At 42.0% G+C, this 17,029-nt stretch overlaps 1 protein-coding gene across 1 annotated transcript in view; it reads left to right on the top strand.

The window, feature by feature from the left end:
* Positions 1-17,029, top strand: part of LOC138651861 (galactoside alpha-(1,2)-fucosyltransferase 2-like) — a 169,482-nt gene that overhangs the window by 97,247 nt on the left and 55,206 nt on the right. The window contains exon 2 of the mRNA XM_069742422.1: positions 4,672-4,740. The gene's annotated coding sequence lies outside the window, so the exon portion shown is untranslated. The remainder of the gene's footprint in view (positions 1-4,671; positions 4,741-17,029) is intronic.

Raw genomic sequence — 17,029 nt, 5'->3', positions numbered from 1 at the left:
TTTGTATATTTAATTTCCCAGAGGAACATGCATGGCCTGTAAGTCTCCTTACATTGACATGTCAGGTATGTCTCTCTCCACAAGGGTAGATGTTACCCTGCAGACCCCTGGGAAAATAATGGAAAATAAATTTTCCAGCATGTTGATTTGACTTGTCTTTCGTGAATGCATACTGGTTGTCAGTTAATATATACTTCTCTGCTATAGACTTTGGCAGATAATCACTTGTAATTCCTTAAAAAAAATTGTACACCCTAATGTCAAAGTTATTGTATGGTCACCTTCCAAACCTCTTCAAATATCAGTATCACATCAACCATCCTTCAATATTGGGGCACTGATCCTGTTACAAGAGAGTCAAATTAGATGAGATACAGTGGTCTGGAAAATTACTGAGCTCAACTCCCTCAATACCTGTGGATGAATGTCATCCCAAGTGGATCTGGGGCTTATCAATATTTTATTTACTCAGATGCAGCCGTATTTCTTCTAGTATTCAACTAGCTCATTAGTTAACATAGGTAAAAAGTAAATTTTCAGTATCTCAGCTTTTCTTCTCCTGTACAGTTATATTCCTATGATCTGTTAAAGAGCCAATATAATTTATTTCTTCATTTCTCATCTAGTTGTGTTTTCCACTTTTAACAATTTTTATATTTTTTTAAAATGTCTGTTCTACATTAGATCCTATCCTTGATGCATTATAAATGATCAGTAACACTCCTCTAACATCGTTTACACTTGGTCTCTCTCTATAAAAATGAATTATTTGAGAGACTTCATTTTTTGGACATGTATAGCCCAATGGCACCATTCCAGTAACGTGTAAGGCTACGTTCACATTTGCGTTGTTGGGCGCAGCGTCGTCGACGCAACCAACAACGCATAAACACAACGCTGCGTTTTTTGACGCATGCGTTGACATAAACTAGCAATGTTCATGAATTTTGGCGCAGGGAAAACGCTACAAGTAGCGTCTTCCGTGCCCTGTCTGGTGCTTTAAATTGCCGCATGCGTCGTAAAATGCAATACAACGCATACCGGCGCATGTCCATGCGCCCCCCATGTTAAGGATAGGGGCGCATGACGCATGCGTCGGTATGCGTCGACGACGCTGCGTCCAACAACGCAAATGTGAACGTAGCCTAATAGGCTCTTTATGCTTTGTACTTATTCTGGGACGATACTCTGTGGGAACCATATTTTAGCCTTAATAGAAAAGAACTGCAATTTCTTATAACGATAAAAATAAAATAAGTAAAAGGTAATCTCAGTGTTCATGTTCTCTCCATGCGCTCAACAGTCCTGAAGCTACAGAAGTTATTCCCGGTAGCTAGAATATTTAAGGGGAGGGTGGAGGCTTTTTACCGGTTGTACAGGTTTTATGGGCAGCTCAGACATGGTCTCTGGTGCTTTGGCATTACGGCTTACCGTTTGAATGCACCTTTTGTTTTACATTGGTGGAGGTTTACAGCTTCCCAGGGCACTGAAATCATCACCATGTTCTTATTAATCCCTTTATATATTTTATAACAAATCCTTTTTCATGGATTATTAATGTTTGAAAATGCATAAAATTAATTTTATAACTGTGCTGGGGATCAATGAGTGACTAGTAATTAGGGGCGTTTTTTTTCCCCAGACTAATCGTCCCATTAATCATATGCCCCAGTTGTCATATGTGACATGGTTTGCAACAATGGTGTCACTGCCAGCTCTTCGCACATCTTTGCCTTCCTGGCAATGGGAAATTAAGCTAGTTGTATGTTCCCCGTCTTCATTTGCCCAGGGAGGCAGCAATAACGCAGCATTCAACCAGCCATTCACCTTTGCAAATCTCGCGGCTGGCTATGTCACCACTGCCGCCCTGGACATGCACAGTGCGCCAATGAACCTACGCCTGGCTGCACTGCGCATTCCCAGGGAAGCAGAGATTTCCGAAGAGCCAGTGGTGATATCACTCTTGTAAACCATGTTACTCGTGACAACATTATTAGCGGGATAATTAGAAAGACCACGCCCTCATGACTAGTCATCCACTTATAAAAAATTAATTTTAGGAATATTCTAAATCAGTACACCACAAAATAGGTTTATTAGAAAGTACATAGAATGTTAGAGTTGGATGGGACCTCCTGGGTCATCGTGTCCAACCCCCGACTCAATGCAGGATTCACTAAATCATCCCAGACAGATGTCTGTCCAGCCTCTGTTTGAAGACTTCCATTGAAGGAGAACTCACCACCTCTCGTGGCAGCCTGCTCCACTCATTGATCACCCTCACTGTCAAAAAGTATTTTCTAATATCTACGGTAATCAGTATCTTCTCCCTTTCAGTTTCAATCCATTGATTCTTGTGTTTCCATGTGCAAATGTGAAGTAGGATGATCCTTCTACATAAAGGGATCAATAAATACATAATAGCAAATTTGGGAGGGGTGGACTGAGGAAGGTGACAGGTAATCTTTAAAAGGAACCTATCACGTGAAAAGACACTATTAACCTGCTGATATGTTTTTGAGGTTAATCTGCAGGTTAACCCCTTACCGACATTGGTCATATAACTACACCCATGTCGGACACCCTCCCTTCGATGTGGGCTCCGGCTGTGAGTCCACATCTTTCCTGAGACATAAGTAAAAAAAAAATGCTTTTAAAAATATAAAAAAAAGTAAAAAAAATATAAAAGTTTAAATCACCCCCCTTTCGCCCCATTCAAAATAAAACAATAAAAAAAATCAAACATATACATATTTGGTATCGCCGCATTCAGAATCGCCCGATCTATCAATAAAAAAAGGATTAACCTGATTACTAAATGGCGTAGCGAGAAAAAAAAGTCAAAATGCCAGAATTACATTTTTTTGGTTCGCCGTGACATTGCTTTAAAATGCAATAACGGGTGATCAAAAGAACGTATCTGCACCGAAATGGAATCATTAAAAACGTCAGCTCAACACACAAAAAATAGGCCCTCACCCAATGCCAGATCACGAAAAATGGAGATGCTACAGGTATCGGAAATAGGCGCAAATTTTTTTTTACAAAGTTTGGAATTTTTTTTCACCACTTAGATAAAAAAGAACCTGGACATGTATGGTGTCTATGAACTTGTAATGACCTGGAGAATCATAATAGCAGCTCAGTTTTAGCATTTAGTGAACATGGTGTAAAAGCCAAAACAAGTGTGGGATTGCAGTTTTTTTGCAATTTCATTGCACTTGGAATTTTTTTCCCGTTTTCTAGTATGTGATATGGTAAAACCAATGGTGTGTTTCAAAAGTACAACTCATCCTGAAAAAAACAAGCCCTCACATGGCCATTTTGACCAAAAAATAAAAAAGTTATGGCTCTGTGAAGAAGGGGAGCAAAAAATGAAAATGTAAAACCAAAAATATATCTGGTCGTTAAGGGGTTAATGGCTTTCTGGATCTGGCCAACTTAAAGCCCTGAAGCCCCTGACACTGACTGACAGCCGGCCCTAATGCTGAGCGAGCTGTCAGTCAGTGTCAGAGGCATTGTTAAAGCCACTGCTCTCTATACACAGAGCGTTGACTGAACCCATTCTGCCACCAACCCCATAAATGAAACCCAAAAGCTGCTGGTAGGAATGAAGTTTATTTCCTCCTGACAGCGGCGCTCTCAGTGCGGGTGCAGAGCAGGTTCAACACGCTATTAACCTGCATCTTAACTCCATATCTGCAGTTTAATAGCATTTTTTTCATCTAAAAAATTTTTATTGCGAAACGCGCGTCGGGTATGGTGGACTCCTGGACTCTCTCCATTGTTTATGGTAATTGTATGTTCTCTTATGTATTATATTAGACACGCATTCAAGATGGTTGTATTTGGACATTGTGCATGTCGGTATATATCGTATATTTAATTTTATTAATATTCAGCACATGCTTGTCCTTTTTGTATGCAGGTATTTATATATTTATTCGTTCATTAGAAGGCTATAGCACTGGCTAGCAATAACTTAATAATAGCCATCTTGTGTCCTTTTTTCTCAAATTCTACCATCCATTTACCTTAATGAGAGTTCTATTTATACACAGGTATTTATATTTTATTAGTAACTTCCAAGTTTGTCCATCTTTTTTCTGTGTTTGCTGTTTCTCACCTTTGCCTGTTTTGGCTTTTTATGACCATGATTGGTCTTGTTTTTGTCATAAATAAACATTATTTTTATATTATCTATGTGTGGTGCCTTTCTTTGAAGGTGTATTTGCATTTTTTTCATGTGACAGGTTCCCTTTAACTCTCAGCACCCCTGCTAATCAATTGATCATTTTTTTTACCAGTCACAGCATCATACATTTTCTAGTGTTTGTGCTTGGTATTGGGGCTCGACTTTATTCACTTGAATGGCAAATAATGGTCGCAACCATTACAGAATCTTTTGAGCTGAGATTGGTGAGCGTTCTTGCGCCTTGGATCAGAGACACCTACTGATATGATATTGATGGCTTATCTAACACTTTAACACTTTCATGAGACTAAAGATTCAAGTCCCGAAAATTTCATTTCGGCATGGAAGTAAAATGTGCACAATGTGTACTGTAACTACTATATTGTTCCCCGAGGCAGACCCAGGTTAGTCCAACTTAAATGTCTTTATTTTGGCAACTTACAAAAATAACTCAAACTTTATCCTTTCTTTCGCAGCCGGACCGTCCATAACAGTCTGTATCAAATCGGATGCCATGGGCGACTGCAACGCCACATAACTTGTGGGTGAGTCAATGGCTTTGCTTCTTCTGGCTCTTGCTTGTGTTTAGTCTCACACAGACTTGTTCTGCACAGAGCCTCCTGCTCTGATACTTGCAAACCAAAAACTGATACACCCAAACCTTAACTGAACGTGTAAATGAAAATTCTGTACATGGGCCACTCCCAAGTGCCGGAGTGAAGGGAGAGATCTGCCCCATTACCATCCTACAGATCTCTCCAAAAAAAAGTTCATGACGGGTTTCCCTAAATCTGACTTGGTCAAATAGTTTGACCAAGTCCACATTTTATTTTATTTTGTATAGTAGCCACAGCTTTGGTTGTAATTACAATGCACTCCAGCGTGTTTCGTGTGAACATCCTGGAGGACACATAATGACCCTCTTATATGATTCCCCTCACTGCCTCACACTTGGCATATTATCCGGAAACATCAGCATCTGCACGAGCCTTGGTGTGTAATGTTTGTAGAAGTGGATGGTCAATTTATGACTTAATATATAATGTGTATGACATAGTTTGCTCATAGTAAGTCTTTCATCTTTATAACAAATTCTATTTTAGGTTTCAGTAAAGTCCTGAAACTTTGGGTTAGGGTTAACCATAACCCTAATTTTACAAGATCCATGCTCTACTCTTACATCTATTATTGTGTGGAAAAAAAACAATCATGGCCAAACCTCCTTTTTAAGACTTTTGTTTCTTCAATACAATTGATAAATAGGTGTATTGTATGCATCACATAGAATATTTGCACAACACATAAAGGTAGGTATCCTATTGCTTTCATTACAGCTGTGAGTGTTCATGAAATTTCCATACCTGCAGCAACATTCTAAAATTCTATTCATTTGATAGTAAATAGAAATAATATAAATAATTCTATAGAACTGTGAGCATCCAAACTTAATTCAATGGGCGGCAGAAAGCTAAACAAGGGCTCTTTGACACAGTGGAGCAAATGCTTCATACACTAGAAAAAAAAAGAATAAACTTCTTCAAGCTTGTTAAAACTGCATGCGTCTCAAAACATTTGAAATATTTTTAAATGTCCTAATGTCATTCAAAGAAATCTATGCTCGGTATGATGACATGGAGAAGTCAATATCTGCGCTATTTTCTAAAGATGTTAGCTATACCCCACTTTACAAACTTTAGGGTGACATAAAAAGAAATGTTGCAAAATTTGCAATTTTCTGGAGCTACTTTCATTTTCTCTGCAAATTTTAGAACTTTTGGGGGGCAATTTTGGAGGTTCAATTTACTCCAAAAAATTGTGAAATGATTACCGTTAGACAATTTTCTGTAGAAAATTGCAAATTTTCTTTGCATTTATTTGAGTTACATGTTGGTGACTTTTCTGTTATATCTCTGAGCATTTTTTGGTCATTGTCAATAATGTCAATAGTATTGGTACTAATTTGTCTCCCTTTTACTAAACTCTTGCCTCTCCATTCCATCCAGAATGCAGTAGCCGGTTGTGATGGTGTGATATGTTATGTGGGTATCATTTTGTGTATATTTATACTTTACTGATTTTCATACTGTTATCTTGTTGACCTGTATCATTCCGTGTATTCCCCATATTGTCTAGAGTCTCAATTACCTTCCAAAAGGCTGATCATTGGATTAGCTCACTTAAGGTACCGTCTCACAGTGGCACTTTGGTTGCTACGACGGCACGATCCGTGACGCTCCAGCATCGCTCCAATATCGCTCCAGCGTCATACACTGCTGTCACACTTCGCAATGCACGACGCTGGAGCGATAATTTCATGACGTGTTTGCGATGTGGAAGCCGTTGGTTACTATGCGCACATTGTATACAATATCGTGCACACCTTTGTTACACCATGCGATCATGCCGCCACAGCGGGACACTAGACGACGAAAGAAAGTTTCAAACGATCTGCTACGACGTACGATTCTCAGCGGGGTCCCTGATCGCAGGAGCGTGTCAGACACTGCGAGATCGTAACTATATCGCTGGAACGTCACGGATCGTGCCGTCGTAGCGATCAAAATGCCACTGTGTGACGGTACCCTTACTGTTTGCAGCCTGACTGTATCTATGCCTCTTGATGAACCCCCTGTAGTGCCTTAATCCCCGAGGCACCTTTGTCAGTTCTAGGAGGCCTGAAAACCACCCCAACCTGTCTGACTACCCCTGGACATAAGGAGGGGGCTGGGGAGGACAGGAACTGGGAAGTCAGTTCATGTGTGGTGAGGACAGGGTTTAAGCCATTTGATGAGGTTTCTGGAGATGTGGAGGGGTTCTTCAAGGACTTTGAGCAGCAGTGTGCTGTGATGGAGGTGGGACTCCTGAACGGAAGCATGGTGGAGGCTTAGCGAACCTCTGACTCACAGCGGATTATAACATTGTAAAGTGGACTATCCTGGATTACCATGATATCACCCCAGACTCATACAGGGCCAAGTTCCGAGACCTTCCCTGCACCACTGGGGGATCGTATCGGATGTATGCACATAAGATGTCACAGGCATGTCAGAGATGGCTGGAAGCAGAAGACGCCTTTACTGTCGAAGATGTTATACAGGCATTCCTTATAGAACAATTTCTTGCCAAGTGCCCCGCAGAGGAACGGGAATGGGTTCGGGAGCGCACGCCGTGTATACCGTGGATAGAGCTGCAGCCCTGGCCGATGAAGGCCTTACTATTCGACAGCAATGGACAAGGCTTCTGGACAATAAACAACGGCCTGCTCCCGCGCCCCGTCCCCCTCCGATTATATCTGCCCTTCCACCTAGTCGCAAGCCGATGACAATCATGCTTGCCCATCCTGGGCCCCAACAGTTCCGAACTCAATCTGGGAGTATCACAGAGAGATGTTATGGGTGTGGGCAACCTGGACATTTGCAGTCTGGCTGTCCCTCATGGATTCGGAGGGAGCGCAGCCCCACCTCGTCCAGTGCATCTTGTGCACTCCATCCTGCCTGAGGAAGAGCTACCACCACCCCTGGCTGATAATTGGATTAGCTCACTTAAGGCCCCTTCACATTAAGCGACGCTGCAGCGATACCGACAACGATCCAGATCGCTGCAGCGTCGCTGTGTGGTCGCTGGAGAGCTGTCACACAGACAGCTCTCCAGCGACCAACGATCCCGAAGTCCCCGGGTAACCAGGGTAAACATCGGGTTACTAAGCGCAGGGCCGCGCTTAGTAACCCGATGTTTACCCTGGTTACCAGCGTAAAAGTAAAAAAAAACAAACACTACATACTTACCTACCGCTGTGTGTCCCCGGCGCTCAGCTTCTCTGCACTCCTCCTGTACTGGCTGTGAGCACAGCGGCCGGAAAGCAGAGCGGTGACGTCACCGCTCTGCTTTCCGGCTGACCGACGCTCACAGCCAGTACAGGAGGAGTGCAGAGCACAGCGCCGGGGACAGACAGCTGAAGGTAAGTATGTAGTGTTTGGGTTTTTTTACTTTTACGCTGGTAACCAGGGTAAACATCGGGTTACTAAGCGCGGCCCTGCGCTTAGTTACCCGATGTTTACCCTGGTTACCAGTGAAGACATCGCTGGATCAGCGTCACACACGCCGATCCAGCGATGTCTGCGGGAGATCCAGCGACGAAATAAAGTTCTGGACTTTGTTCAGCGACCAACGATCTCCCAGCAGGGGCCTGATCGTTGGTCGCTGTCACACAGAACGATTTCCTTAACGATATCGTTGCTACGTCACAAAAAGCAACGATATCGTTAACGATATCGTTATATGTGAAGGTACCTTTACTGTCTGTAGCCTGACTGTATCTATCCTGCTTGATGAACCCCCTGTGGTGTCTTAATCCCCGAGGAACCTTTGTCAGGTCCTGGAGGCCTGAAAACCACCCCAACCTGTCTGACTACCCCTGGACATAAGGAGGGGACTGGGGAGGACAGGAGCTGGGAAGTCAGTTCCTGTGTGGTGAGGATGGTGTGAACACAGCACGTCAGAGAGAAAGGGAAACATATGGATTTTTTATCCTCTGCTGGATTATTGGACTCTCATCTCCTTGGACATTTTATCCTGTTACTGAACTACATTCGTGTTTTGGACAATTGTATCCTCAGTGTGGTGGAATGTTTATGGACCAACATGGGAGGCGAGTATAAGCTTTTAATTTTATCGGCACCAAACATATAGATCAAGGAGTGGTTGTCCTAGTAGTCGACAACCCCTTTAATAATCTGAACCTCCCACTCCCGTCTACAAGACTTCTCACATGCTGTGCCACGTCTCTTGAATGCACTGCCACAGACAATTCGATCAATTCGTGAAACCCACAGTTTTAAGCGTGCATTAAAAATGCAGTGTTGCGAGATAACTTGGAGCTATAGAAATAGAATTATTGTTAATATTTTACACCATTGTTTTATCAGTCATTTTCTCAGATTCTATTGGGGTGTTAAGTTTCTCTTTTATGCAAGCATGAAAATTAGAAAGCACTAACATGGAATTTGGATGGCATCAGAGCGCTATTTTTTTCTTGGTCCCCTAGATTTACTTTTGGTCAGCTTGTTCCATGATCTGATCAAAATCAAACATGTCTCAGTGTTTTGGTCTGGAAAATTACGTAGACATGTGAACACATCTATAGACTTATAGGTACAAGTTCTGTCTTTGAAAATTCTGGATAGAACTTGTGAGACCCTGACATCTGAAAGAGGCCCGAAGGCTAAGGTGTTACATAACATAGCATGGAAGTCATCATGTAGCAAATTGGCAGGCACAACCTACATATAATGATTAGGTGCTGAATGCTCGCATAGCAAGATACAGGAAAGAAATATATCTTGGTACCATGTTAGCCAGTAGATAGAAAAATATTTAGAATTGAGAGTCCTCAGTGGTTGATACCTTTTAATGGCCAACTGAAAAGATGGTAATAAATTGCAAGCTTTCGAGACTACATACATCTCTTCATCAGGCAGAGACTAAAACAAATTCTGAAGAAACACATATTTATGCACAACATAGTATAGAAAAAAAAAAAAGGGAAAAAAAACATAGATAAGCCAGGTGACATGAAGCAGAATTACCATGGGTGATAAACAGTTACGTCCATAAATATTGGGCCAATTCTAAGATAAAGATTGTTTTATTGTCCTGTGATTAGGGTCTCTGTTGTGGTGACCCTTCATGGTCTGAGGGGCAAGTTCCTTACTTGATGTAAAAAGACATAAATCCGTGTGACACATTCATTCCTGCATTTTGAGTGTCAAAGGTCGTCATCAGTTTATATTCCTAGATTCTTCTGTCTCTCTGGGATTTGAAATTCCCCTTTAGCACAAGTAATTTCATGTCCATAATGTTATGATTTGGGAGACAAAAATGTATTGCCACAGGTAGATCCATTCTTTTTTCTCTTATTGTGTGGCGATGGGAGTTCATCCTTGTTCTCAGTTTCTGCCCTGTCTCCCCCACATACAGACCCCCAGTTGGACATTTAGTACAAATAATTAGGTACACCACATTAGAAGTGACGCAGCTGAAAGTACCTGGTATCTTGTAGTCCTGATGTGAGTTGGGGATCTTTATCTTGTCCGTGGTCATTATAAATGGACAGGTTTTACATTTTTTCTGGTTGCACGGAAAGGTTCCTGCAGCTGTTGGAGAGGACAGGGAGCTCTTGACAATGATGCTTCTTAGTTTTGGGGGCTGACTAAAACACAGTAGTGGGGGGTCTGGAAAAATGGATTGTAATTGGGCATCTTTTTGCAGTAAAGGTTGTAATTTCCGTGCAGCTCCCCTTAGCACCTCCAGATTTGGATTGTAGGTAACTACTAGAGGTACCCGGTTATTTTCTTTAGCTTTGTAATGTAGCAGGTGATTCCTTGATATTCTGGTGGCTCTTGTGATCTGATTTTCAATTGTTCTTGGATGGTAGCCCTGATTTCAAAAAGGTCTTTCTGAGGCAACCAAGGTGTTCATCCCTGTCCATGGAGTTGGAACATATACGATTGTATCTGATGGCTTGGCTGTAGACAATAGAGTTTTTTATGTGTTTTGGATGGAAACTGTCCCATTTAAGGTATGTTGTATGGTCGTTTGGCTTCTGATACAGGGATGTCTCTATTTTATTGTTCTGCAGCTTAATGATGGTGTCCAAAAAGTTAATTTCAGTGCAGGAGTAGTTGAGTGTCAAGTTGATGGTAGGTTGAAATTGATTAAACTGTTCATGGAACTTCTTTAGCTGCGGCTCAGACTCCGTCCAGATGATTAAAATGTCATCAATGTAGCGGTAGTACGCCAGAGGCCTGATGGGACACGAGGACAAAAAGTCGCTTTCAAGCTTGGCCATGAAAAGATTTGCATACTGTGGGGCCATTTGACTTCCCATTGCTGTGCCAGTCTCCTATAGATAGATCTTCTTGTCAAACTCAAAGTAATTGTGGGTGAGTATGAATTTTAAGTTTTAAGTTTCACCACAGAATTTGCATCAGTCCCTACGTTTTCCAGGAAGAATTTGCAGGCATTTAATCCATCCTGGTGTGGGATATTGGAGTACAAAGATTCCACATCCATGGTGGCCAGGATGGTTCCTTCTGGTAGAGGACCTATTGCTGATAGTTTATTCAATAGGTCAGTTGTGTCCTGAATGAAGCTGGGTGTATCCTTTACCAGGGGTTTAAGAAAACCCTCTACCCAACCAGATACCTGCTCAGTAAGGGTGCCCACACATGAAATAATTGGTCTTCCTGGGTTTCCAGATTTGTGGATTTTGGGAAGCATGTAGAATGTCCCTGTTCTTGGACTTTCTGGTATCAGGTCATAGGTTCTTCGGGCAGACAAGATACCAACTTGTTTAGTTCCTTGTAATAATCCTGTGTAGGATCCGACTCCAATTTTTTGTAGTAGTGTGTGTCCATAAGTTGTCTGTTTGCTTCCCTCATATAGTCTGATGTGTTCATCATGACTATTGCACCACCCTTGTCAGCAGGTTTGATGATGATTTCTTTGTTGGTTTTCAGAGACTGTATGGCCTTTCTCTCCTGGGCACTGACGTCGGATGCTTGTCTCCTGTTAGTATCTATGATGGTGGATTTTATCAAATGTCTGAAGGACTCTATATAGTTATCCAAATGAGGGTTGCGTCCAGGTGGAGGTGTCCAGTCTGACCTCTTCTAGCAAGACACATATAAAAAAAAGCAAAGAACAAGAGATGTACAAAGAATAGCAGTGCACATTGTGGGAATAATGAAATATACTACTTTATTAACATGTCAATGGCAAACACAAGGAAACACAAATTGTGAAAAAGACTTCAAAAATCACACGCGAATATCAAAACCAGTTCACCATGATAAGTGGCAAGAAATGCCCCCTATCTATTGTAAACAAGGGTCGTGGGCCAATAAAAAAAGTGTATATAAGTACCACACAACATAAAATGCCTTTGTGTAGTGTCATATGCATGTGTTTTACTAGTAAAAAATTGACTATTTTTCATCCAATTTGAGTTTTTTGTTCATTTGTTCTGTTTTTCACGGGCCTATTCGAAAGACAATATCGAATCAAAATAGCGCATGCAGTGATCTTCTCTAAGGATCAACTGTGGCCCATTGACCTTGATAGATCAGCATTCCATCTGAGTGCTGTCCATCAACAGTCGCATGTTTAAGAAGTATTCACATCAAAATGTTTATCCTATTATTATACTGCAATCATCATATTATATAGAACTGTGCACTTACAATTGCTCATTGTGATCGCGTGCGCACAGCTTCTGTGCCCGCAAAATCACCTGGACGTTCTCAGTACATCTAAGGCCGGTAAGTACCAGAAGATCAAGGTTTACGGAGTACGTCCAAGGTCGGCAATAGAGATCAGAATACAAGTCCGAGTACAGAGCAAGAACACACACTACTTGAACAAAGCTACAATAGGCAATGGTCTGACCATTGTCAGAGAGCTAAATAGGCCTTTAATCACCCAGAATGGATGACACCTGCAGGATATCCCACAGACCCAGCCATATAGGACGGCTGAGCTCTCATTCACAATACTAACACCTCTGCCTCAGATTGGGCAGTTCAGCCATCACTCATTATCCTGACATTCAAAGTGTCCATAGTACACCATTCCCATAGGGCGATCGAGCTGTCATTCAAAGGGTCCATAGTACACCATGAGTGGTGGAATTGTGAGAGTGGGAAGCTGGCTGTCAATCAGAATGACTTCGGCAGTCACGCCCCATTGACAGAGCAGCTCGGAAGAAGAAGAGCTGTTCTATTGACATGGAACAGCTGAATTGCCAGCAGGAGCGGTTGGTGACCGCTCTGACTGGGCGCTGGGTGCAACAAGCAGGTGGTTGCCTATTAGTAGAGATGAACAGCTGATTAATATTAGTTTCCATTAAACGCACTTAATCCAAAAGGATCTTAATGAAACTTGTACATTTTTGGAATCGATCCTTTCTATGTAGATGTAACGATGGTGTATATTTAAATAGGTATTTTTGCATAGAGTTTATGGAGGTGAATTCATTACATATTATAAGGATATAATGTACATGATTTTTATTATATTTATACCGTAATTTATAATACTAGCATTGAATTAGCTTTTCGATCTTAGTCTAAAATTTATGAATCTTGAATTTACTGTAGCTTACCCATATGTATGTGTCCTACAGTGACTGGTATTTTTCTATAGCGTATACATTAGATTTAGGTCTTTCGAGACGAATGCTATTTGATTTGTGATCTAGGACAACCAACGCATACACTAGACAGACGGACACCCCCCAAAACGTTGTATCAGTGTGCAAGACGCTCACTGTAACACAAAGTGAAAAATCTGATGATAGCCCAAATGAGGACTGAATTCCCACAAAAATGTTGAATATGGTGGATATCCATTTAGTTATCTGTTGTCCGCGCATTTTGACAGTGGGAGTAGAAATGTTGTGAATGTACTGAAGAAAATAGTGTTATGGGTTCTTTTCTCGAAAAGGGCAGATTGACTTGTTACACCGGCTATTACCAGACCTGCTAACAGTTATTTTTTTTTACCCCTGGGCCATTTTAGTACATGGTAAAGGCGTGGCGGAAACTATACACTGGAAGTAAAGGGACGGATGTTACACACTCGGGGGCATTGGGGCTGAAGTAAAAACCTGTATGATCCTGATATTATGATGAGCCTTACTTTAGCTCAGAAGTTCACACCCAGGTGCACACATTCTCTGGTAACCCACCTGACAGCTGCAGCTTGTACGGACTAGTGTCAAAGTTCAATGGCAGCAAAAGGGACAACAAGAAACTGTCAATCACTCTAGGTGAGAGGAGATTTCGTTTTGCGGAGTTGTCCACTACGGTACAACCCCTTTATACAGCTAATCTGTTCATCCTAAACTATAAATTCACATACCCACTTCCAGAACGGTGCCGCTCCTCTATCGTCTATCTATCAAATATCTACAGTATAGCAATGCTGGGAAGATACATAGCCGATCCAATCTGCTCTACGGCTGTGGTCTTCAGCTGTATTTTTAAAGAATATACCTGGTTATAAATGTGCCTGCTGTTTGGTCACTATGAATCAGATAATAATTTCCTTTTAAGACAGCACCCAGTAAGTCCACTTTTATCGGTTTTGTTTTGTATATGCTTTTTGGTTTTCGGAAAAACAAAATATCCTTTGTACTGTACATGTATTTTCTCTTTATTTTAAATTTGATATGTTTTTGTTATATTTTGGTCAGGACTCTATCAGTATTTATAGGAGGTGGGATTTTTCTTAACATAAAACAGAATGATCTACAAAAGTTCTGCACGTTCTAACTTAAATGGGAGATTCTATGTGGCCAATCCTAAGCCTTCTATATGGGCACAGAGGTTATAAGAAGTTGAATAAAATGATACCTTGATATCTGCGATCCAATGTCTTATTCCAGAGAAATTCACATTTTTCTTAATATATAAATGAGCTATTCTGTTGTGAATTCTGTGGCAGAGCTCCCTCCTGTGGTCACAAGTGGTACTTCGGCTGATTCTCTCTGTGAGCTTCCGTTGGTGGAGGAAAGTGGTACTGCGGCTTCTGAGTTTCCTTCCTCAGGTGATGTGGTGAAGTCGTTAGGTGCTGCTCTATTTAACTCCACCTAGTGCTTTTATCCTGGCCTCCAGTCAATGTTCTAGTATTGGACCTGTTTCCTCCTGGATCGTTCCTGTGGCCTGCTGCTCTGCATAGCTAAGTTCCGCTTTGCTATTTTGTTTGCTGTATTTTTTTGTCCAGCTTGTCTATTTGTTTTTTCCTGCTTGCTGGAAGCTCTGGGACGCAGAGGGTGTACCTCCGTGCCGTTAGTTCGGTACGGAGGGTCTTTTTGCCCCCTTTGCCCCCTTTTGTGTTGACCGCAAAGTTACCTTTCCTATCCTCGCTCTGTTCAGAAAGTCAGGCCTCACTTTGCTAAATCTATTTCATCTCTACGTTTGTCTTTTCATCTTAACTCACAGTCATTATATGTGGGGGCTACCTTTTCCTTTGGGGTATTCCTCTGAGGCAAGGTAGGCTTATTTTCTATCTTCAGGCTAGCTAGTTTCTCAGGCTGTGCCGAGTTGCATAGGGAGCGTTAGGCGCAATCCACGGCTGCCTCTAGTGTGGTTGGAGAGGATTAGGGATTGCGGTCAGCAGAGTTCCCACGTCTCAGAGCTCGTTCTTTGTTTTTGGGTTATTGTCAGGTCACTGTATGTGCTCTGACCTCTATGTCCATTGCGGTACTGAATTACCTTATCATAACAGTACTGGAGGCCCAAAGTACTAATGATTCTCAATAGAGGGAAAAAAGAAGTTCTGAGACCATTTTTTTTTCTCTGCACTGTGTTTTGCCTTTTTTTTTCCCCTAGACATTTGGGTGGTTCAGGACACAGGTGTAGCAATGGACATTAAAGGTCTGTCTTCATGTGTGGATCAGCTCACTGCAAGAGTACAAAATATTCAAGACTTTGTGGTTCAGAATTCTATGTTAGAACCGAGAATTCCTATTCCTGATTTGTTTTTTGGAGATAGAACTAAATTTCTGAGTTTCAAAAATAATTGTAAACTATTTCTGGCTTTGAAACCTCGCTCCTCTGATGACCCAGTTCAACAAGTTAGGATCATTATTTCTTTTTTACGTGGCGACCCTCAGGACTGGGCATTTTCTCTTGCGTCAGGAGATCCTGCATTAAGTAATATCGATGCGTTTTTCCTGGCGCTCGGATTGCTGTACGATGAACCTAATTCAGTGGATCAGGCAGAGAAAAATTTGCTGGCTCTATGTCAGGGTCAGGATGAGATAGAGGTATATTGTCAGAAATTTAGAAAGTGGTCCGTACTCACTCAATGGAATGAAGGTGCGCTCGCAGCTATTTTCAGAAAAGGTCTCTCTGAAGCCCTTAAGGATATCATGGTGGGATTTCCTATGCCTGCTGGTCTGAATGAGTCTATGTCTTTGGCCATTCAGATCGGTCGACGCTTGCGTGAGCGTAAATCTGTGCACCATTTGGCGGTATTACCTGAGCTTAAACCTGAGCCTATGCAGTGCGATAGGACTTTGACCAGAGTTGAACGGCAAGAACACAGACGTCTGAATGGGCTGTGTTTCTACTGTGGTGATTCCACTCATGCTATCTCTGATTGTCCTCAGCGCACTAAGCGGTTCGCTAGGTCTGCCACCATTGGTACGGTACAGTCAAAATTTCTTCTGTCCGTTACCTTGATCTGCTCTTTGTCATCGTATTCTGTCATGGCATTTGTGGATTCAGGCGCTGCCCTGAATTTGATGGACTTGGAGTATGCTAGGCGTTGTGGGTTTTTCTTGGAGCCCTTGCAGTGTCCTATTCCATTGAGAGGAATTGATGCTACGCCTTTGGCCAAGAATAAGCCTCAGTACTGGACCCAGCTGACCATGTGCATGGCTCCTGCACATCAGGAGGTTATTCGCTTTCTGGTGTTGCATAATCTGCATGATGTGGTCGTGTTGGGGTTGCCATGGCTACAAGTCCATAATCCAGTATTAGATTGGAAATCCATGTCTGTGTCCAGCTGGGGTTGTCAGGGGGTACATGGTGATGTCCCATTTCTGACTATTTCGTCATCCACCCCTTCTGAGGTTCCAGAGTTCTTGTCTGATTACCGGGATGTATTTGATGAGCCCAAGTCCGATACCCTACCTCCGCATAGGGATTGTGATTGTGCTATCGATTTGATTCCTGGTAGTAAATTCCCAAAAGGTCGACTGTTTAATTTATCTGTGCCTGAGCACGCCGCTATGCGGAGTTATGTGAAGGAGTCCTTGGAGAAGGGGCA

Source organism: Ranitomeya imitator, chromosome 10, assembly GCF_032444005.1.
Source record: "Ranitomeya imitator isolate aRanImi1 chromosome 10, aRanImi1.pri, whole genome shotgun sequence".
NCBI lineage: Eukaryota > Metazoa > Chordata > Amphibia > Anura > Dendrobatidae > Ranitomeya > Ranitomeya imitator.
The sequence above is the reverse complement of the archived record's forward strand: the minus strand, read 5'-3'. Positions and strand labels throughout refer to the sequence as shown.